This window comes from Oncorhynchus nerka, linkage group LG14 (genome assembly GCF_034236695.1).
Source record: "Oncorhynchus nerka isolate Pitt River linkage group LG14, Oner_Uvic_2.0, whole genome shotgun sequence".
Classification (NCBI taxonomy): Eukaryota; Metazoa; Chordata; class Actinopteri; order Salmoniformes; family Salmonidae; genus Oncorhynchus; species Oncorhynchus nerka.
In genome coordinates this window covers 79,511,337-79,535,913 of record NC_088409.1, presented here as the reverse complement: position 1 = coordinate 79,535,913, position 24,577 = coordinate 79,511,337, and the positions used below count along the sequence as shown (strand labels likewise).

The 24,577-nt window shown below is 42.9% G+C and overlaps 1 protein-coding gene across 2 annotated transcripts in view; it reads right to left on the bottom strand.

Annotated features, from left to right (window-relative positions):
* LOC115141946 (glycerophosphodiester phosphodiesterase domain-containing protein 5-like) overlaps window positions 1-24,577 on the bottom strand; it is a 124,290-nt gene that overhangs the window by 86,442 nt on the left and 13,271 nt on the right. The gene's annotated exons all lie outside the window — the stretch shown is intronic.

The following is a 24,577-nucleotide window of genomic DNA, read 5'->3' as shown; positions in this document are numbered from 1 at the left end:
CAGGAATGTTCACAAGAGCTATTGCCAGAGAACTGAATGTTAATTTCTCTATCATAAGCCGCCTCAGTGGTTTTAGAGAATTTGGCAGTACGTTCAACCGGCCTCACAACCGCAGACCACGTGTAACCATGCCAGTCTAGGACCTCCACATCCGGCTTGTTTACCATGCGGGATCATCTGAGACAAGCCACTAAGGCAAATTGTCAGGAACCGTCTCAGGGAAGCTCATCTGCGTGCTCATCGTCCTCACCACAGTCTTGACATGACTGCAGATCGGCGTTGTAACCGACTTCAGTGGGAAAATGCTCACTCTCATGCTGGAGAAGTGTGCTCTTCACGGATGAATCCCGGTTTCAAACGTACCGAGCAGATAGGGAGACAGCATTTATGGCGTTGTGTGGGGGAGCAGTTTGCTGATGTCAACATTGTGAACAGAGTGGCAGTGGGGTTATGGTATGGACAGACAAGCTGCGGACAATGAACACAATTACATTTTATCGATGGCAATTTGAATGCATAGAGATACCGTGACGAGATCTTGAGGTCCATTGTCATGCCATTTATCAGCCGCCATCACGTTTCGGCATGATAATACACAGCCCAATGTCGCAAGGATCTGTAAACAATTCCTGGAAGCTGAAAATGTCCCAGTTCTCCAATGGCCTATTGGCCTGCACTGTTAAGTAGGGATAAAACAGATGTGTGCGCCCTGTCTCTCTGAGCTTTAATTGGAGCAGGCAGCTAGCCTTGGAAACAGATGCGCGTGCTTGTGAATAATCAATCTGAGACATTGTCTCTCTTATGGACATTGTGGGACACTAATTAGCCGGCTACGCACTCAGAAGGAGGGGGGCGATATTGATGAGGCACCAAGACCACAGGTAGCCTTAATATTAACACTAGCAGTACATTCATTATGTGGTGTATCCGCATCCAGGTTGAAAAAGCCTGACCATCACCACCACACACACACACTTGGGAAGTAGTCCGCACTCCACAGTTGAGTCATCAAGTTCATCAGCTCCATAGTTTCCATTAACCCTGGCCTACGGTAGGTAGTTAGGCAAGTAGGATTGGATTCTAATAAAACATGCAGTCACAACACAGCACTAAGCTGCTTAAACTTCACTCCTCTGGAGTCCTTTTCCAACAGCCAGCTCCATAGGCCTGACCCCTCGGAGTAACTGTGCTTTATTGCTGCAGACTAAATGCCATTTCATGACAGCTGACAGGAAGCGACCAGATCCTTCCCAGCAAGCTGACTTCCCAGAACCCACTGGGGCAACAGAAAGGCCATCACCTGTCAGATGTGTTCTGAGATGAACATGCATGCAGTGCGCTGGGCCAGGGAGCTCAACCTTTAGAGGTGTTATGCCTCATGCATCACAAAGAGCCATGGGGTTTTATGGAGATGGACAACCGTGCTCTGCAAAGCCATAAAAAAAACAGGCATACACCACCCCAGTGGACAAATGACAAAAGCCATGCAGGGAAGCAAAAACAGTACTCAGACTACTGTATATTTCTCGAAGTGCCTACCATCGCTCCCCGTCATTCCTACCATCGCTCCCCGTCATTCCTACCGTCACGTCCCATCATTCCCAATCAGGTGGTTCTGGATGAGGGATCCCTTTACAGATCCAACGCAGATATTTTTTATCTCAATATCAAATCATTTATGGGTAACAACTCAGTTTTCAATGAAAATGGCAAAAAATACCTTCTTAGCAGAGAGACATTTCTCAAGCAAGAAATGTGTTAGCACTGTCTGGGAGTGGGGAGGGTAAGACGGAAAATGTGCTATTATTGGAAGAGGCTTCGAACCCTTATTGGTCTATTATCTAATTTAACGCATGTTGATGTCACCATGGAAGGCCAAAACTCCAGAGCACCAAATCAGGCTGAAATGTCAGGCCGTCTTTTCACAGTATTATTCCAACCTCAGTGTGAATATACAGTGCCAGTCAAAAGATTGGACACCCCTACTCATTCAAAGGTTTTTCTTTATTTTTTACTATTTTCTACATTGCAGAATAATAGAAGACATCAAAATGATGAAATAACATATGTAATCATGTAGTAATCAACAATATATTTGAGATTCTTCGAAGCAGCCACCCTTTGCCTTAATGACAGCTTTGCATACTCTTAGCATTCTCAACCAGCTTCATGAGGTAGTCACCTGGAATGCATTTCAATTAAAAGGTGTGCCTTGCTAAAAGTTAAATTGTGGACTTTCCTTCTTAATGCGTTTGAGCCAATCAGTTGTGTTGTGACTAGGTAGGGGTGTTATACAGAAGATAACCCTATTTGGTAAAATACCAAGTCCATATTATGGCAAGAACAGCTCAAATAAGCAAAGAGAAATGACAGTCCATCATTCATTACTTTAAGACATGAAGGTCAGTCAATCTGTAAAATTTCAAGAACTTTGAAAGTTTCTTCAAGTGCAGTTGCAAAAACCATCAAGCGCTATGATTTAACTGGCTCTCCTGAGGACCGCCACAGGAAAGGAAGACCCATAGTTACCTCTGCTGCAGAGGATAAATCCAAGTTCATTCTTGGGGCAGCAGGTAGCCTAGTGGTTAAAGCATTTGGCCAGTAACCGAAAGGTTGCTGGATCGAATCCCCGAGCTGACAAGGAAAAATCTGTCGTTCCGCCCCTGAACAAGGCAATTAACCCACTGTTCCTCAGTAGGCCATCACTGTAAATTATAATTTGTTCTCAACACCTCTTAGAGTGGAAATCTCGCTAGCAGGATCAAATTCGACAACATCCGGTGAAATCGGAGCATGTCCAATACAAAATCGTAATATTAAACATTCATGAAAATACATGTATCCTACATAATTTAAAAGCTTAACTTCTTGTTAATCCACTTTGTCAGATCTCAAAAAAGGCTTTACGGCGAAAGTATACCATGCGATTATCTGAGGACAACGCCCCACACACAAAGGTATTAAACATTTTCCAAACCAGCACAGGTGTCATAAGTCAGAAGTAGCGATACAATAAATCACTTACCTTTGAAGATCTTCCTCTGTTTGCAATCCCAAGGGTCCCAGCTACATAACAAATGGTTGTTTTGTTCGATAAAGTCCTTCATAACCCAAAAAAGACAGTTTAGTTGGCATGCTTGATTCAGTAATCCACTCGTTTCCCCCGTTCAAAATGCATACAAAGGAATCCTGAAAGTTACCAATAAACTTCATCAAAATAAGTCAAACAACGTTAATCAATCCTCAGGTACCCTAATATGTAAATAAACAATACAATTTAAGACGGAGAATAGTATGTTCATTACCGGAGATAAATAACGAAGTGCGCGCCCTCATCCATGCGTGCCACAATACTACAGTCAAAAATGGGAGCCACCTAGAAAAACTACAAATTCTAGCTCATTTTTCAAAAAACAAGCCTGAAACTATCTAAAGACTGTTGACATCTAGTGGAAGCCATAGCAACTGCAATCTATCTGGGTGGTATTCCTTTGCTTTTCCCATAAACGAGGATTTGGATGGGCAGACACCTCAAAAAAACTTCATTTTTTATTTATTTAACTGCACCTCAGATTGAAGCATTTATTTGGGCTGCAGAGTTCAAGATAAACATCTCAAAATCAACTGTTCAGAGGAGTCAAGCCTTCATGGTCGAATTGCTGCGAAGAAACCACTAGGAAAGGACCAATAATAATAATAAGAGGAAGAAAGACTTGCTTGGGCCAATAAACACAAGCAATGGACATTAGACCTATGGAAATCTGTACATTAGTCTGATGAGTCCAAATTTGAGATTTTTGGTTCCAACAGCCGTGTCTTTGAGACGCAGAGTAGGAGAACGGATGATCTCCACGTGTGGTTCCCACCGTGAAGCATGGAGGAGGAGCGATGTTTTTTGCTGGTGACACTGTCAGTGATTTATTTAGAATTTAAGGCACACTTAACCAGCATGGCTACCACAGAATTCCGCAGCAATACGCCATCCTATCTGGTTTGCGCTCAGTGGGACTATCATTTGTTTTCCAACAGGATAATAACCCAACACACCTCCAGGTTGAGAAGGAGTGATGGGATGCTGCATCAGATGACCTGGCTTCCACAATCATCTGAACCAATTGAGATGGTTTGGGATGAGTTGGACCGCAGAGTGAAGGAAAAGCAGCCAACAAGTGCTCAGCATATGTGGGAATTCCTTCAAGACTGCTGCATTCCAGGTGAAGCTGGTTGAGAGAATGCCAAGAGTGTGCAAAGCTGTCATCAAGGCAAAGGGTGGCTATTTTGAAGAATCTAAAATATATTTTGATTTGTTTAACACTTTTTCGGTTACTACATGTCATAGTTTTGATATCTTCACTAATATTCTACAACGTAGAAAACAGTAAAAGAAAAGTAAAACACTTGAATGAGTAGGAATCCAAACTTTTGACTAGTACTGTATATATATGAAAACATAGGAAAATCACATTTATGACTGAATTGTGGTTGACTCAAGTTTTTGTCCTTCAAAACACACAATCACCTGGATGAATATAGATGTTATGTAAGCACACAAGACCGGTGGCATGGCAGTTCAAGGTACATTGACTCTTGGATTTCTATACCCCACGACACTGGGTTAAAACAACAAACCAGAGTTTTCAACAACAGCTTGTAAAGAAACACGGCTGCCAGAACATTTTGGCCTCTGTTGGAGAGGCCCATTAAAAAAAGAAGTTGCATAATATGTCCTAACGGATCTGTCAACACGTATATTCTGCACATTTCAACAGGCACTAGAGTAGTTTTTATTGATTCTGATCAAGACCTTACAGCTACCATTAGGTGAACCAACAAGGCATATTCTATTCCACCTGAGATGTTGAGCAAGATAGTCATAGATATCTAGTAGTACTAAGTCATTTCACTCAATGTGCATGCCCAGAAGAAAGAACAGAGCAATAAGAGCTTAAAGAGCTGTGTGCACTGTAAAGAATGAGTGACAAGTCGAATACAGTTAGTAGTTTCTCCCTGTGGCTTGCTGCCTGGCATATTGAAGGCAGGCAAACAGGCTGCTGCCTTTAATATGCCAGCAGCAGATGAGTCATGCATCAACTCAAACTGTAACAGGAAGGCTTGGAGTATAGGGAAATAAAGCATCCCAGTCAGGCCTGTTGAGACAAGGGATAGCTGGCTACCAGAGAGACACCAGTAGAAAGCATGCCTCTATGCCAGGGCCTGTGAGACCAGGGCTAGCGAGCTACTACCAGAAGCATCAGGGAAGTAGAGTTTACCCCCTACCTCACAGCAAACTATTCACCACCACTGCTCCCCATAGTCCCTATCCACACAAGCACAGAGGAGCCAGGGAACATTCTTCAAAGCTCTGCCGAGGGAGGGGTCGACTTTGTGGGTAAAAGAAAACAACCAGAGGAATTGAGTGAATTGAAGCTTTTTCACCGACTGCAGTGCTTATGAAACACCTTTCTAGGAAGACTTCAGCCGGCAAGTTCTCAAAAGTCTTACTTACACAAAGGCTAGGCTTGGGCGGAATATCGATCTTATCCAAGATGGCATAGCAGTCAGACATCTTTGTCCTTCGTCTTGTCCCATGTATATATCTTTTTATATATTTTTCTTCGCTTATCTTTTTATATTTTTTTAAAACCTCAACTTCAAAATACTCTCCTGCAACCCGCCTCACCCAGTATGGTGTGGATCTGTTTTTTCTAAATTATTTTTATTTACCTCGGAACCAGAATCCCCCAACAGAAGCTAGCCAGCTCAGTAGCTACTAGCTAGTAGTCAGCTAACCACTGCTAGCGGTCATCAGCTAACCTGTAGCTCGGAAAGCTCTTGCGAGTTTGTACAATGCGACTCAAACCAGAGCATACTGTACCCATTTTCTCCCTATATCCCCGGAATCCTACCGCAAGCTCTGAACCTTTTCACCTGGATCACCACAGCTAGCTAGCTGCAATCAGAGTGACTACTCCTGGCTAACGTCTGTCCCGAAGCAAGCACCAATTAGCCTGGAGCTAGCTCATGCTAGGCCCATTCTCCCAGCGAGCTGAAGAGGCCCATCAGTCACTCCTGGGCTACAATACCCGGACCCCTTCCACTGCCGGTATGGGGCACGGAAACCCGCCGATCCTTCACGACTGGATTACCGATGTAACCTGCTCGACGGGGTACTCAACTGGCCCCCTGAATGCCAATCTGCTAGCCTGCTAGCTGCGGCCCGCTAGCTGCTAGCCATGGCCCGCTAGCTGTCTAGAGAATATTGGACTGTTAGCTGAATAGATCCATCGGCCAATTTCTTGGGCCACTATACCAATTGGTCTTGGACCCCTCTGCTACTCGGAACCCTACTAATCCATCACAACTGGTCTATCGACGTCCCCGCACGCAGAGGCTAAAACAGGCTTTCCTCCGTCGCGACGTGCATCTAAGGCCCTTCTACTAGACCCGGCCTGCTAGCTGTCTGAATCGCCGTATCTCCAGCCAGCCCAATCACTCACTGGACCCCTATGATCACTCGGCTACGCATGCCGCTCTCTAATATCAATATGCCTTGTCCATTACTGTCCTGGTTAGTGATTGTCTTATTTTACTGTAGAGCCTCTAGCCCTGCTCAATATGCCTTAACCAACCATTTAGTTCCACCTACCACATATGCGGTAACATCACCTAGCTTAAACATCGCTAAAGACAATATCTCTCTCATAATTACTCAATGACTAGGTTTATCTCCAATGTACTCACATCCTACCATACCTCTGTCTGTACATTATGCCTTAAATCTATTCTATTGCACCCAGAAACCTGCTCCTTTTACGCTCTGTTCTAAACATACTAGACGACCAGTTCTGATAGCCTTTAGCCGTACCTTTATCCTACTCCTCGTCTGTTCCTCTGGTGATGTCGAGGTTATCCAGGCCCTGCAGTGCCTACCTCCACTCCTGCTCCCCAGGTGCTCTCATTTGTTGACTTCTGTAACCGTAACAGCCTTGGTTTCATACATGTTAACACTAGAAACGTCCTCCCTAAGTTTTTTTAAATTCACTGCTTTAGCACACTCTGCCAACCCAGATGTCCTAGCCATGTCCGAATCCTGGCGTAGGAAGACCACCAAAAACTCTGAAATTTCCATCCCTAACTACAACATTTTCCGACAAGATAGAACTGCCAAAGGGGGCGGTGTTGCAATCTACTGCAGAGATAGCCTGCAGAGTTCTTACTATCCAAGTCTGTACCCAAACAATTTGAGCTTCTACTTTTAAAATCCACCTTTCCAGAAACAAGTCTCTGACCGTTGCCGCTTGCTATAGACCACCCTCTACCCCCAGCTGTGCCCTGGACACCATATGTGAATTGATTGCCCTGCATCTATCGTCAAAGCTCATGCTGTTAGGTGGCCTAAACTGGGACATGCTTAACACCCCGGCCATCCTACAATCTAAGCTTGATGACCTCAATTTCACACAAATTATCAATGAACCCACCAGGTACACCCCAAATCCATAAACACGGGCACCCTCATAGATATCATCCTAACTAACTTGCCCTCCAAACACATCTCTGCTGTTTTCAACCAAGATCTCAGCGATCACTGCCTCATTGCCTGCATCCGTAATGGGTCTGCGGTCAAACGACCCAACCCCCATCACGGTCAAACGCTCCCTAAAACACTTCAGCAAGCAGGCCTTTCTAATCGACCTGACCCGGGTATCCTGGAAGGATATTGACCTCATCCCGTCAGTAGAGGATGCCTGGTTATTCTTTTTAAAAAGTGCCTTCCTCACCATCTTAAATAAGCATGCCCCGTTTAAAAAAAATGTTGAACCAGGAACAGATATAGCCCTTGGTTCTCTCCAGTCCTGACTGCCCTTGACCAGCACAAAAACACCCTGTGGCGTTCTGCATTAGCATCGAATAGCCCCTGTGATAAGCAACTTTTCAGGGAAGTTATGAACCAATATACACAGCCAGTTAGGAAAGCTAAGGCTAGCTTTTTCAAGAAGAAATTTGCATCCTGTAGCACAATTTCAAAAAAGTTCTGGGACACTAAAGTCTATGGAGAATAAGAGCACCACCTTCCAGCTAAACTGAGGCTAGGAAACATTGTCACCACCGGTAAATCCACTATAATTGAGAATTTCAATAAGCATTTTTCTACGGCTGGCCATGATTTCCACCCGTTTACCCCTACCCTGATCAACAGTCCTGCATCCCCCACAGAAACTCCCCCAAACCTCCCCCATTTTTCCTTCATCCAAATCCAGATAGCTGATGTTCTGAAAGAGCTGCAAAATCTGGACCCTTACAAATCAGCCGGGCTAGACAATCTGGACGCTCTCTTTCTAAAATGATCTGCGAAAATTGTTGCACCCCTATTGCTAGCCTGTTCAACCTCTCTTTCGTATCGTCTGAGATTCCCAAAGATTGGAAAGCTGCTGCGATCATCCCCTTCTTCAAAGGGGGATGCACTCTAGACCCAAACAGACCTATATCTATCCTACCCTGCCTTTCTAAGGTCTTCGAAAGCCAAGTTAACAAACAGATTACCGACCATTCCGAATCCCACTGTACCTTCTCCGCTATGCAATCCGGTTTCAGAGCTGGTCATGGGTGCACTTCAGCCATGCTCAAGGTCCTAAACGATATCATAACCGACATCGATAATAGACATTGCTGTGCAGCCGTATTCATCGACCTGGCCAAGGCTTTTGACTCTGTCAATCACCACATTCTTATTGGCAGACTCAACAGCCTTGGTTTCTCAAATGATTGCCTCGTTCACCAACTACTTCTCTGATAGAGTTCAGTGTGTCAAATGGGAGGGCCTGTTGTCCGGACCTCTGGCAGTCTCTATTTGATCCACCTGTACACAGACGACACCATTCTGTATACTTCTGGCCCTTCTTTGGACACCTCCAGACGAGCTTCAATGCCATTAAACTCTCCTTCCGTGACCTCCAACTGCTCTTAAGTGCAAGTAAAACTAAATGCATGCTCTTCAAGCGATCGCTGCCAGCACCTGCCCGCCCGTCCAGCATCACTACTCTGGACGGTCCTGACTTAGAATATGTGAACAACTACAAATACCTAGGTGTTTGGCTAGACTGTAAACTCTCCTTTCAGACTCACTTTAAGCATCTCCAATCCAAAATTAAATCTAGAATCAGCTTCCTATTTCGCAACAAAGCATCCTTCACTCATGCTGCCAAACATACCATCGTAAAACTGACCATCCTACCGATCCTCGACATTGGCGATGTCATCTACAAAATAGCCTCAAACACTCTACTCAGCAAATTGGATGCAGTCTATCACAGTGCCATCCGTTTTGTCACCAAAGCCCCATATACTAACCACCACTGCAACCTGTACACTCTCGTTGGCTGGCCCTCGCTTCATACTTGTCGCCAAACCCACTGGCTCCAGGTCATGTACAAGTCTTTGCTAGGTAAGGCCCTGCCTTATCTCAGCTCACTGGTCACCATAGCCAGCACCCACCCGTAGCACACGCTCCAGCAGGTATATCTCACTGGTCACCCCCAAAGCCAATTCCTCCTTTGGCCGCCTTTCCTTCCAGTGCTCTGCTGCCAAAGACTGGAACAAACTGCAAAAATCACTGAAGCTGGAGACTCATATCTACCTCACTAGCTTTAAGCACCAGCAATCAGAGCAGCTCACAGATCACTGCACATCGCTCATCTGTAAATAGCCCATCCCCATACTGCATTTATCTTGCTCCTTTGCACCCCAGTATCTCTACTTGCACATTCATCTTCTGCACATCTACCATTCCAGTGTTTAATTGCTATATTGTAATTACTTAGACACCATGGCCTATTTATTGCCTTACCTCCCTTATCCTACCTCATTTGCACACACTGTATATAGAATTGTTCTACTGTATGTTTGTTTATTCCATGTGTAACTGTGTTGTATGTGTCGAACTGCTTGCTTTATCTTCGCCAGGTCACAGTTGTAAATGAGAACATGTTCTGAACTAGCCTACCTGGTTAAATGAAGGTGAAATAAATAAAATTAGTGTATACTGGGGTATTTGGAAAAAGCCATAAGATGGTTGTTGTGCATTTGGTTTGCTAATTTAGTAGCTAAACTCTGCAAAAAAGGAAACGTCCCTTTTTCAGGACCCTGTCTTTCAAAGATAATTCATAAATATCCAAATAACTTCACAGATCTTCATTGTAAAGGGTTTAAACACTGGTTCCTATGCTTGTTCAATGAACCATAAACAATTAATGAACATGCACCTGTGGAACAGTCGTTAGGACACTAACAGCTTGAAGACGGTAGGAAATTAAGGTCACATTTATGATAACTTAAGGACACTAAAGAGGCCTTTCTACTGACTCTGACACCAGCATGACAATGCCACCAGCCTTACTGCTCATTCTGTGTGTAAGGGCTAGAGCCATTCCCCCCAGAAATGTCTGGGAACTTGCAGGTGCTTCATAGTAATGTGACAGATGAAATGAACGCAATGAGAGTGGGGTAACATCTCACAGCAAGAATTGGCAAATCTGGTGCAGTCCTTGAGGATATGCACTGCAGTACTTAATGCAGCTTGTGGCCACACCAGATACTGACTGTTACTTTTGATATTGATCCCCCTTTGTTCAGGGACACATTCAATTTCTGTTAGTCACATGTCGGTGGAACTTGTTCAGTTTATGTCAGTTGTTGAATCTTATGTTCATAAAAATATTTACACATGTTAAGTTTGCTGAAAATAAACGCAGTTGACAGTGAGAGGATGTTTCTTTGTTTGCTGAGCTTAGTTAGCTATCTAGCTAAGTGGTTAGCTTCTTCCAAAATCAAGCATTCACTTGGTAACAGCAGAGAATCCCCTACTGGCTAATATTTGTTTTGTGCGTAGAGCAAACTGAGTAGCATTTGAGTTACTTGTATAGTTTAGGTCAGAAACATTTAGTTAGCATTCTCTATGGGATTATACATGTACTTGTTAGCATCGCTAACCTTCAGATTACAGAGCATCAGTGGACTTTGAAAACCGCTCCCTTTGTGTTCAATGCTGGCATTACTGAATATCCAGGTATGGCACAAGGACGGTATGAAGGGATGACAATCTGGATACCACCCAAGCAGAACAAGGGCGCCTGACGGAATAAGCCCATCTTATCTTGTGATACTGAAGGGTGACATGATGAAACTATAGACACGTTGATCTGTTTACCTTTTGGTGACACACATACCACATTCAATACAAGCATGTGAAATACAAGCAAGGTTGACAGAGTGGTGGTGGGTAATTATAGTTGAACATGAGTTGATTTTACACTCAGTTACCCAATATTGTTCACCACTGAAAATGTGCAGTGTAGGTCCAACAAGTTGCCAGATATCCATGATCAAATTGGGAACATGAGACTGAGCACTGTCCTTAGTCAAGATAGAACTAATGACCCATTCTAGGCTACTTTAGGAGAACATCTGCAAAACTAGGGCATGTTAGTCTCCATTTTGTACTGGTCTAGACAGATATTATATAAGCAAAATCCTGAAAAATTAAAGATATTCAAATTAAATAATCCCAACAGATCTATGATATGTTGGTACATTCACTGTAACAGCAAGTGAGACATGAAGGAAAGAGAATCTAAAAGGCATTGTCTTTTTGCCAGAAGGTCAGTTTTCCCTTGGCCATAATAACACTGAAGCAAGCAATGAAGAAAAATCTTAATTTCTTAAGATTTACAGTCACTGCGGTTTGCCTCATTAACAGATTCAACATTTGTAAGCACTGAATTTCCCCAGCTCTAAATTCTCAACAGAGATGCTGTACAGCATGAAAGGCAAGGCTGAGACTAAGCCACATTAATCATTCTGAAAAATGGGTCACTGGTAATCTAACATCTAATGGACGTCTAATAACGCTTTGGTATTACAGAGAATGATGGGGGGTGCCAAGGGGTCATTCATTTCAATTAAAATTAGTACAATGAATAAATAAAGGAACAGCTGTCACCCAGCTCATTGGGATCATGATAGAGCACCGGAAAACTGCCAGGACAGGTCAGCATAGGGATCCTGAAGGAGCACCAGAAGCCAGGAGGGGTACAGTAGAACTGGGTCAGATGCCATAAAGAGATCCTCCTCTCATTTATTCATTAGAGAAAAATGATATCTCAGAGGAAGTGCTCAGGCCCAGTCTCCTCTCATGGGCCAAGGAGAGGTGTGATCTGTCGCAGGCAGGACACAGGCAGGGGGAAAAGAGCCGAGTCAGACGGTTGGTAATACTGGGTTATACTGCATCCAGTGTGCATCTGGAATCAGAGCCCGAAGAGAAGGTGATTGATCAGATGATAATAGATTTAGGTAAATATAGCCTTCTCCTTGGGGAGTTAGAGGGAGGCATCACCTGCTGGGGACCCAAAGTATAAGTTACAACAGGTGTCCTCATTTATATTGCTGCTGACATACATTCATTTTTTATTTTACATAGGCAGGCAAGGGAGATATGCTGTAATCCAGAATTATGTTCCACAGGTTTTAAAGGATTACATATTAAGATAAAAATGTGAAAAGACACACCATGTAAAGGAGATATTGCTTGGATACACAAGGCAGACTTTTGCATAATCACACACTACTTGGTTTCAAACGGTTTTGTTCTCCTTGATCAAACAGCCAATTAAATCAGACTAGCATCAACAAGCAGTAGCGCTCTTTCAACCTGTCAGGTGGTGATGCATTTCATTGAGTCATGCAGTCTCTGTAACAGTGAGCCTGTCATGTGGGCACAATGTATGTTTGCAGATGCCTCCTCTCAGAGGTGAAAGCCTATGATTAAGGCTACCACAGAAACAGTGGAGGAGAGCAGCGCTAACCAACAGGATGGTGCTTAGAGACCTGATGAGTGGGGTTATAATCAAAAGACAACAGCAGGGGTTGGTTGCCATTAAGCAAAAGTGGCGATGGAGGCCAGGCCAGAGTAGTACAGTTTCCAAGTCACCCACACAACAGTTTAATTGTCCAGAGTAAAGTGCAGCATATTCATTATTCCATGAGGCAACACATGCTAGAACACCCAAAACCACTAATTCCTTAATATTTACAGTTTTAAATAACACTAATATGGGAGAACAACATCATTTGTGAACAAATGTTTCATTTTGGCATTATAATAAGGTTGGCAGCAACATGAAAAATCACTGGAAATCTGTTGCAGCTCAAGTCGACTACAAAATCGACAATGCAATGCTCTCTGGCTAGCTAGCAAACAAACATACCTACACACAAAAATACCAAAGACAATATCACCATGTAACGTAACTAGTTAGCTGTAAAATAGGCTAAACAAACTGCACTATTGATTTAGGAGTCTACAATCTCACCATGTTCAACCTGTAGATCGATGTTCCTCAGAAAGGAGTCTAACATTTGCAACGCAAATATACTTTTGAGTAGAGTGGCCAGACGTCCCCGTTTTCCGGGGACAGTCCCCGTTTTTGGTGGCCTGTCCCTGGCTGGAGCTGTCCCCGGAAATGTCCCCGTTTTTAACTGTGCGTTAAAAACAGACTGCAAAGAGAAATAATATTTTATGTGGTAAGACCGAGCAGCAGAGCCTACCGGTTGGCGTCTCAATCACGTTGTGCTTGTTTTGTTCAGCAGAGGTGGCTGCTCGCTATATAGATGCTTTATAAGGTTTTAAATAGCTAATGTTAGCTAGCATAACCTGTCGACTAAGTTATCTAGCTTGGTTAGCCAGCTACTGTCGTGGTAGCTAGTTAAAAAACGTTCACATGTAAACATGCAGTGGAAGGGCTATTTGAAAATATGATTATATTAAATTAATGCACAATTAATTATGAGAATATTTATTTGTAGATTACAATTTTAATGGTTTGACATTATAAGTAGTGTAAAAATATATTTTGACATTTTCATGGATAACATTAGCATAATGTTTTCTGTTAGAGAGTGGAGAGGAAGAAGAGTGAAAGAGGAGGAAAGTTAGATATTACAGAGCCTGCCAATTTATTATTGCAAACTATTTTTTTGAGATAAAATACAAAAAAATGAGGCAAGCAATGGGAATCTGTTAACCAAAGTATTTTATCTAATAGTGTACTATTTATTATTAAAGATTGGAGAAGGAAAAATTAACCTCCCTGGGATGTGGGACGGTAGCGTCCCACCTCGCCAACAGCCAGTGAAATTGCAGGGCGCCAAATTCAAAACAGAAATCCCATAATTAAAATTCCTCAAACATACAAGCCTCCAGTATTTATGCTGCAGTAGTTTATGTGTCGGGGGGATAGGGTCAGTTTGTTATATCTGGAGTACTTCTCCTGTCCTATTCGGTGTCCTGTGTGAATCTAAGTGTGCGTTCTCTAATTCTCTCCTTCTCTCTTTCTTTCTCTCTCTCGGAGGACCTGAGCCCTAGGATCATGCCCCAGGACTACCTGACATGATGACTCCTTGCTGTCCCCACAGTCCACCTGGCCATGCTGCTGCTCCAGTTTCAACTGGCCTGGGCCCTAGGACCATGTCCCAGGACTACCTGACATGATGACTCCTTGCTGTCCCCAGTCCACCTGGCCATGCTGCTGCTCCAGTTTCAACTGTTCTGCCTTACTATTATTCGACCATGCTGGTCATTTATGAACATTTGAACATCTTGGCCACGTTCTGTTATAATCTCCACCCGGCACAGCCAGAAGAGGACTGGCCACCCCACATATGCTCTCTCTAATTCTCTCTTTCTTTCTCTCTCTCGGAGGACCTGAGCCCTAGGACCGTGCCCCGGGACTACCTGACATGATGACTCCTTGCTGTCCCCAGTCCACCTGACTGTGCTGCTGCTCCAGTTTCAACTGTTCTGCCTTATTATTATTCGACCATGTTCGTCATTTATGAACATCTTGGTCATGTTCTGTTATAATCTCTACCCGGCACAGCCAGAAGAGGACTGGCCACCCCACATAGCCTGGTTCCTCTTTAGGTTTCTTCCTAGGTTTTGGCCTTTCTAGGGAGTTTTTCCTAGCCACCGTGCTTTTACACCTGCATTGTTTGCTGTTTGGGGTTTTAGGCTGGGTTTCTGTACAGCACTTTGAGATATCAGCTGATGTACGAAGGGCTATATAAATAAATGTTATTTGATTTGATTTGATACAAGCATTATACACCATTTTAAAGATAAACTTGTTGTAAATCCAGCCACAGTGTCCGATTTCAAAAAGGCTTTACGACAAAAGCACACCAAACGATTATGTTAGGTCAGCACCTAGTCACAGAAAAACACAGCCATTTTTCCAGCCGAAGAGAGGAGACACAAAAAGCAGAAATGGAGAGAAAATTATTCACTAACATTTGATGATCTTCATCAGATGACACTCATAGGACTTCATGTTACACAATACATGTATGTTTTGTTCGATCAAGTTCATATTTATATCCAAAAATCTCAGTTTACATTGGCGCATTACGTTCAGTAGTTCCAAAACATCCGGTGATTTTGCAGAGAGCCACATCAATTTACAGAAATACTCATAATAAATATTGCTAAAAATATACAAGTGTTATGCATGGAATTTTAGATCCACTTCTCCTTAATGCAACCGCTGTGTCAGATTTTTTTTTAACTTTACGGAAAAAGCAAACCATGCAATAATCTGAGTACGGCGCTCAGACACAAAAACAAGCCATGCAGATACCCGCCATGTTGTGGAGTCAACAGAAGTCAGAAATAGCATTATAAATATTTACTTACCTTTGATGATCATCATAATGCACTCCCAGGAATCCCAGTTCCACAATAAATGTTTGATTTGTTCGATAAAGTCCATCATTTATGTCTAAATACCTCATTTTTGTTTGCATGTTTGGTACACAAATCCAAACTCCGGAGGCGCGGGCAAGTCCAGGCGAAAGTTCATACGAAAAGTCATATTACAGTTCGTAGAAACATGTCAAATGATGTAGAGAATCTATCTTTAGGATGTTATCATAAATCTTCAATAATGTTTCAACCGGAGAATTCCTTTGTCTGTAGAAATGCAATGGAACGCAGCTAACTCTCACGGGAGCGCGCAAGACTGAGCTCATGGCACTCTGCCAGACACCTGACTCAATCAGCTCTCATTCCCCCCTCCTTCACAGTAGAAGCCTCAAACAAGGTGCTAAAGACTGTTGACATCTAGTGGAAGCCGTAGGAAGGGCAATATGACCCCATAGACACTATATTCAATAGGCAATGACTTAAACTACAAACTTCAGATTTCCCACTTCCTGGTTGGATTTTTCTCAGGTTTTTGCCATATGAGTTCTGTTATACTCACAGACATCATTCAAACAGTTTTAGGAACTTCAGAGTGTTTTCTATCCAAATTCTAGCTTTTAGGTCTGAGTACCAGGCAGTTTACTCTGGGCACCTTTTTATCCAAGCTACTCAATACTGCCCCCCTGTCCCAAAGAAGTTAAGGGAGTAAAAAGAGTGAAGCGAGGAGTGTGGAAGAGTGAAGTGGAAAGAAAGGTAAAGAGGAAAGGAAAAAAGAGCAGGAAGACGAGTGGAGAAAGATTGGAGGAGAAGAAAAATTGAGTAAGAAGAGTGAAGAGCAGACAGAGAAGGTACAATTTTTATTTTTTAAATTTTATTTCACCTTTATTTAACCAGGTAGGCTAGTTGAGAACAAGTTCTCATTTGCAACTGCGACCTGGCCAAGATAAAGCATAGCATTGTGAACAGACAACAGAGTTACACATGGAGTAAACAATTAACAAGTCAATAACACAGTAGAAAAAAAAGAGTCTATATACATTGTGTGCAAAAGGCATGAGGTAGGCAAATAATTACAATTTTGCAGATTAACACTGGAGTGATAAATGATCAGATGGTCATGTACAGGTAGAGATATTGGTGTGCAAAAGAGCAGAAAAGTAAAATATAAACAGTATGGGGATGAGGTAAGTAAAATTGGGTAGGCTATTTACCGATAGACTATGTACAGCTGCAGCGATCGGTTAGCTGCTCAGATAGCAGATGCTTGAAGTTGGTGAGGGAGATAAAAGTCTCCAACTTCAGCGATTTTTGCAATTCGTTCCAGTCACAGGCAGCAGAGAACTGGAACGAAAGGCAGCCAAATGAGGTGTTGGCTTTAGGGATGATCAGTGAGATACACCTGCTGGAGCGCGTGCTATGGGTGGGTGTTTCCATCGTGACCACTGAGCTGAGATAAGGCGCAGCTTTACCTGGCATAGACTTGTAGATGACCTGGTGCCAGTGGGTCTGGCGAAAGAATATGTAGCGAGGGCCAGCCGACTAGAGCATACAGGTCGCAGTGGTGGGTGGTATAAGGTGCTTAAGTTACAAAACGGATGGCACTGTGATAAACTGCATCCAGTTTGCTGGGTAGAGTATTGGAAGCTATTTTGTAGATGACATCGCCGAATTCGAGGATCGGTAGGATAGTCAGTTATACTAGGGTAAGTTTGGCGGCGTGAGTGAAGGAGTCTGTTGCGGAATAGAAAGCCGATTCTAGATTTGATTTTAGATTGGAGATGTTTGATATGAGTCTGGAAGGAGAGTTTACAGTCTAGCCAGACACCTAGGTACTTATAGATGTCCACATATTCTAGGTCGGAACCATCCAGGGTGGTGATGCTAGTCGGGCGTGCGGGTGCAGGCAGTGAACGGTTGAAAAGCATGCATTTGGTTTTACTAGCGTTTAAGAGCAGTTGCAGGCCACGGAAGGAGTGTTGTATGGCATTGAAGCTCGTTTGGAGGTTAGATAGCACAGTGTCCAAGGACGGGCCGGAAGTATACAGAATGGTGTCGTCTGCGTAGAGGTGGATCAGGGAATCGCCCGCAGCAAGAGCAACATCATTGATATATACAGAGAAAAGAGTCGGCCCGAGAATTGAACCCTGTGGCACCCCCATTGAGACTGCCAGAGGACCGGACAGCATGCCCTCCGATTTGACACACTGGACTCGGTCTGCAAAGTAGTTGGTGAACCAGGTGATAGAGCTTTCCAAGAAACGGAAATGCCATTTTAATGACAACATGAGAATTTCCATTTATACGCTCAGGTCAAGACGATAGAATGGTTAACTGCACCCTTTGTAATTCCTCTTTTTTCCAATTGGCAGCGGGGCAGGAACGGCAGTGGTAGAACATCAGACAAAAAAAGCATAAAGCCTCTCTGATTGCCCATGTCAGTATGCCCTCACACATTCTTCAAGAAGGTAGAGCCTTCCCAAGAAGAATATGATTTAGCTGTGCAGGAGGGTCTTTGCATACCACACTATGCGACACAATCATAGTTACAGATCTAAGAACTGCACAGCACAACTGACACGAAAGCTTTATGAGCCGAAGTTTACATGTGCTAGGACAAAATGTGAAGCCATAGTGAGTAACATGTTAGCACCATGAACAACCTTTTTGGTAACACAGGACATAGACCAGGTTGAATTTGTGTCCCTGTCCATTGATGCGTCCAATCATGGACATGTAAAGCTGCTGCCAATAGTAGTCAGATATTGTAAGATATATGGTGGCAACACATCTGTGAAAACAAAACTGCATGATTTTGTTGAATTGAATGGAGAAACAGCAGAGGAGATTGCAGCTGAGGTCCTGGTGGTCATACAAAAATGTAATCTGCAAAACAAAGTTGTGGCACTCTCTGCCGACAACACAAATACCAACTTTGGAGGACTGAATAGGCTGGGGAGGGCCAGTGTCCATACCAAAGTTAAAAATGCCCTGCAGCGGGAGGTGATTGGCTTAGGTTGTCCTGCACACATCATTCATAACACAGCCAGAACATCTTTGGATATGATTCCCCTTGATGTTGAGTACCTGCTCAGAAAGATTTTCACCATAAGAGTAGAAAGACTGAAGAGCTTTTGTGAGTTTGTTGGCCAGGAGTACCATAACATTTTAGGACATAGCAATGTTCGCTGGCTGTCCATGCTCCCTGCTGTAGAAAGAGTGCTGAAAAGGTATGTGCCATTGAAATCCTTTTTTTTCTGAAGACAAACGCCCTGTTGTCCTGCGAACAATGTTCGAAGATCCACTGACTGAACTTTGGCTGGTCTTTGTCCATGGAAACTTGTCTGTATTCAGTGACATGATCAAGATGCTTGAATGCCAGGACTGCTGTGCTGTGGAGTCCGCTGCAATTCTGAGAAACATTCAGGCAAAATTGACTGCAAGATGTGATGACAACTTTATTCCAGTTTTGGTCAGAGGACTTCTGAGAGAGCTAGAGGGAAATGGAGCAATGTCTAAAGAGAGTTCTCTCAAAACATCCCAATCATTCTTCACTACGGCTGTGAACTACTTGCAAGCATGGGGAAAGCACACAGATAATCTAAAAGATTTACATTGTCTCCTTTTAAAAAGGCAAACCTCAGCGTGAAGAGATCCAGAAGGCAGCAGGCACACTGCAGGAAAAATGCCCCAATGTGACCATCAATGAGGATGCATTGTTTGACGAGGTTACTGGCCTGCAAGAGTTCCTAAAGGGGGTATCGCTTGAAGAATGAAAAACATCTGAGACACCGCTTAGTCAGAGATTGAGCACGGTGGTTACCCACTTCAAAGAGAACGACATCCCACACACTAACCTGGCTAGATTAGTGTCTGGGAGTCATGTGCTTACCTAGAAGTAATGCACCAGTCGAGAGAGTGTTCTTCCAAATGAATGATATATGGACAGCAGCAAGAAATAGGTTCACTGTTCCTACCATCAAGGCCATGCTTATTGTGAAGACAAACTTAAACCTCCCCTGCCAGGAGTTCATGCAGAAGCTGGCCAAAGAGAGCAATCCTGAAGAAGATACTTTCTTCTGAGAAATATACAGATTAGGTTGGTATAAGTATATTATGTAGTTACCAATCTCATCATCATCTTATTTCTTTATTATCCTAAGTATTTCACATATACTATTGTCTGTTTTATCAATTTTTTGCTCATGTTCTCTTCTGCTCTTATTCTACCCAGACTACCAGGACCACTGTTCAGATTGGACAGTTCTGTCTTGTCTGTAGTGTTTCTGTAATATAGTTGTTTTCTCCATCACAGTGTGCCTGTTAGACTAAATACATTTTTTTGGTCCATTTAGATTGTATACAAAGAATATATAAAAAATGTTCAAGTTTTACTGTGACTTGATGTAGATTTCTAAGTGGACCATAAGGTTAACTTCTTGGTGACAGGGGGCAGTATTGAGTAGCTTGGAAGAATAAGATTCCCAGAGTAAACTGCATGCTACTCTGTCCCAGATGCTAATATATGAATATTATTAGTAGTATTGGATAGAAAACACTCTGAAGTTTCTAAAACTGTATGTGAGTATAACAGAACTCCTATGGCAGGTGAAAAGCTGAGAAAAATCCAACCAGGAAGTGGGAAATCTGAGGTTTGTAGTTTTTCAACTCTTTGCCATTCCAATATACAGTGTAAATGGGATCATATTGCACTTCCTAAGGCTTCCACTAGATGTTAGTCTTTAGAACTTTGTTTCAGCCTTCTACTATGAAGGGGGAGAGAATGAGAGGGGATTGAGCCAGGTGTCTGGCAGAGTGCCACAGACTCAAAGAGTTAGCTCTCGTTCCATTGCTTTTCTACAGACATGGGAATTCTCCGGTTGGAACATTATTGAAGATTTATGATAAAAACATCCTAAAGATTGATTCTATACTTAGTTTGACAAGTTTCTACGGGCTGTAACGGAACTATTTGAACTTTTCGTCCGACGTTCGGCTGGATTCGTTTACCAAACGCCCTAACAAAAGAAGCTATTTGGACATAAATGATTAACTTTATCAAACATTTATTGTGGAACAGGGATTCCTGGGAGTGGATTCTGATGAAGATCATCAAAGGTAAGTGAATATTTATTTACTATTTCTGACTAATGTTGACTACACAATATGGCAGATATCTTTTTGGCTGCTTTGTTGTCTGAACGCTGTACTCAGATTATTGCATGGTTTGCTTTTTCTGCAAAGTTTTTTTGAAATCTGACACAGCGGTTGCATTAAGGAGAAGTATCTCTCTAATTCCATGTATAACACTTGTATTTTCATCAACATTCATGATGAGTATTTCTGTAAATTGATGTGGCTCTCTGCAAAAATCACTGCATGTTTTAGAACTACTGAACATAACGCACCAATGTAAAATTAGATTTTTGATATAAATATGAATGTCGCAAAAATATGATAAATGGCTCATTTGAGAAAAGACATCCTCAAGAGTTATGAGATCAGCCAGTATTGAAATCTGACATTTCCGCGATCTAAAAGTCATATTCCTATTAACTTCCAGTGTAGTGAGACTGACTTCATCACGGTTCTACGTCATACCTGCTGGATTTCTGCCTGCTTGAACACCAGTAACTCAGATACACATGAAATGACCCAGGGAATCGATAGATCATCACTCAAAGATGCACAAAAACAATATAACATTCAAAATGGGTGAACCGTTCCATTAATAATCATTACCCTCAGGCCTTTTAGAGGATGTTGCTGCCTGCAGGCTTGTCTGAGACCAGAGGCCTTCCTCACCATCAACCAGGCCTGGTGTAATATGCGATACTGGCAGGCAATCTCCATGCAGAACAGAAGCAAGTCTGATGTGTTCTAACACTGTCCTGCAGACCTGTGGGCAAGGCTGGCTGGCACCTGCCTCCATTGCTGCTTCTCTACTATATAAAAACTGACAGCAGGTGTAGGCCATCTGGGGATCCCTCCTCTCCACCTGAGTTTCATATCAAGAAAGTCTGTCTTCTATACTTTTTTTGCAGTCTCAAGAAGCTATGAAAGTATTTGAAAACGTATGACTACAGTAGCAGCAGTTTGTGTGAGGGGATGTTCCGTGTGGTTGGTTTTTAGAACACTTTTAGATACAGAGGCTACATAGCTAGAGCTATTACAGTGCACTAAAGGAGACTTAGTAATACTCTCATCACTCAGCCACGTAATTGTCTTTGTAAAATGACTTGTTATGGACCATGAATTTTTAGGGATGAAATTAAATCCGAAATTATACTTATTTATGGATACTCAGGACATACTAGATAGTGGAATGGAGAGAGAGATCATTAATTATGCTATGGTCCATTTGATAAAACTGCGAATTAGAATAGCAATTCGTAATGTGTAATTGCAACAATTTGCCCAGCTGCTCCAGGACAGACGCAGTAGGCCTACTGTTTGGTAAGAACTCTTTACAATTCCCGATACGCTCTTCCCAACGGGGCGATTCGCCTCTCATTTTGACATTTCCCCACACAGCTGGGGATTCTTACCTAACAAATCACATGGATTCCTGCTCTTTTACAACAAAAAAGGCCCTTGGTTATGCCAGCAGAGAATCTCTGTCAAAGACTGTAGAGATGTATCTCGGTGGCATGGTTATACCTCCACATGAAAAATAACCCCAGAAAAATATTTCCCTTTTAACTGCCTCTAGTTTGTTGGCTGAAGCAGCTTCTCAGATGAAGGAGCAACAGAACCAGGCCCTCTGTCTGAACAAACAGTGCTTTGACTGGCCGATCTCATGTTGCATACACTTCCACCTGGGGCGCTTCCTCAAACCTTGTCCCGTCTGCCTCACACAATGTTCCCCGTATCATGCTGGTGTTGCCTGCTCAGTATTAAAACAATGGCTCAGCTCTCCCTCCCAGTCTGTCCGGCAGGTCGACATAGGCCTGTGAAAGTAATTCTGGTGTTGGCTCCTAATCATAGGTGCTGATACAGTGGCCTGGAAAGGAAACTGCTGACAAAGGCCTCTGTGGCATGCAGACACAGGAGGAACTATTGTTGAGTTGTGTGAACGAACAAACACCATCGCCACTCTCATTAACTCATTGTGTGCTCTACAGAACAGCCCGTGTTTTACTGTACTGAACGTAGACGCAGGCAGTATCCAGGCAGGTGCCATCTGTATGGATGGGCAATAGATGGTTGGTCGGTACGGTAGCCATCTGTCTGTTGTTGGCATCACACAGAGCTATGTCCTCTATCAGGGGACTGATCTGTGCCAGGTGACATTCTCCTCACAGAGTTGAGGTAGACAGTCAGGGACAGACAGGCAGACAAGCCCAGCCTGTTAAGCAGTCTTTCTCCTTGAAAATCTCTTTCCCATATAGAGAGAGCTGGGGCGCTACTGACTCTTTTAATCATTGGAAGGTTCGTTTCATACTTGTTTTACAGGATAAACATTTGTGTCCGCAAAGAGAAGGAACACTGTTGGCTCTGACTCACCATATGGTTAGACTAGTGTTGCCTTTCACCGTGGGGGTATAAATATGACATAATTGGGTGCCTCTTGCTTTGAGTCTCTATGGAGACTAAGTAAACATGTCAATTAGTGATGGGGGGGGGGGAATCTATACAGATACATGTCAGGATATTATTTTTGACAATATATTGTATTGATGATATCAAATATTATTTTTGCGCTAGTTCGCTATACCTGCACCAAATCTCCAGTATTTTGTCCTTCATAGCCTTTTCTCTATCTTCTTTAGAAATAGGGAGCCAATTTGTTTTCAGCACTTTTATTTCCATGACTGATCAAACATTCTCTTATGGCTCTCTTGTCCTTCTGCAGCAGATAGGTGAGCAAAATGTTTGGAACATCGAAACACAAATCAGTAACGAATCACAATACATACAGAAACCGAGATGAGCGTGAGAATAGCAATACATATCCTATTGTGATATCGTATCGTCCCTGGCAATATTTCAGCCCTTATGCCAATGATGTTCAAAGAAGATTTAATTGCTAGCAATAAGCGGGGTAAAATCCTTACTGATCTAATCAAGTAAAGGAATCAGCATGCTTCAGTACAGCTGGCGCCTCAGCTAGTGCGCATACTCCCTTAAAAAGTTGACTTGAAAAATGAGGGAAAAGCGGCAATAGTACCGTTTGTCCATTTTGAGATGCTGCAGCCAGTATACACTTTCCTCAAACTCAAGAAATCATCCAATGGTATTGAGGAGTATACTACCTCAGAGGCTTCATCAATAAGTGCATCGATGACATCTTCCCCACAGTGACCGTACGTACATATTAGGGATGCGAGATATAGCAATCGGTAAGCATATCGGAATTGGACGATATTAGCTAAAAATGCCAACATCAGCATCGGCACGATGTTAAGTTTTGCACATCGGCGTTAAACTTATGTCAAAGCTGACGTGCGTACCTATATAATGTAGGTAGATGACAAGAAAAATACAGTGCTACACAGAACAAAAGCAGAAAAACACTAAGCACGCACTTCCAACAACTGAAAAAGTTCAAGTCGAGCAGTCATTTGAAAGAGTAAGAACATTTCAGCGAAACACCTCAAAGGCAAAATCCATTAACACCAAGATAATGAAATTCATTGCTCTTAACAATCAACCGTTCTCTGTCGTGGATGATGTTGGCTTTTGCCGACTGGTCGAGTAAGTCAAGCCTCGGTACACACTGCCAAGTAGGCGCTATTTTTCCAGATGTTGCCCTACTGGAGTTAAAGTATTATTGAAACTCATATCCCTGAGCTACTTGCTATGGACGTCACTGCTATTAGCTTC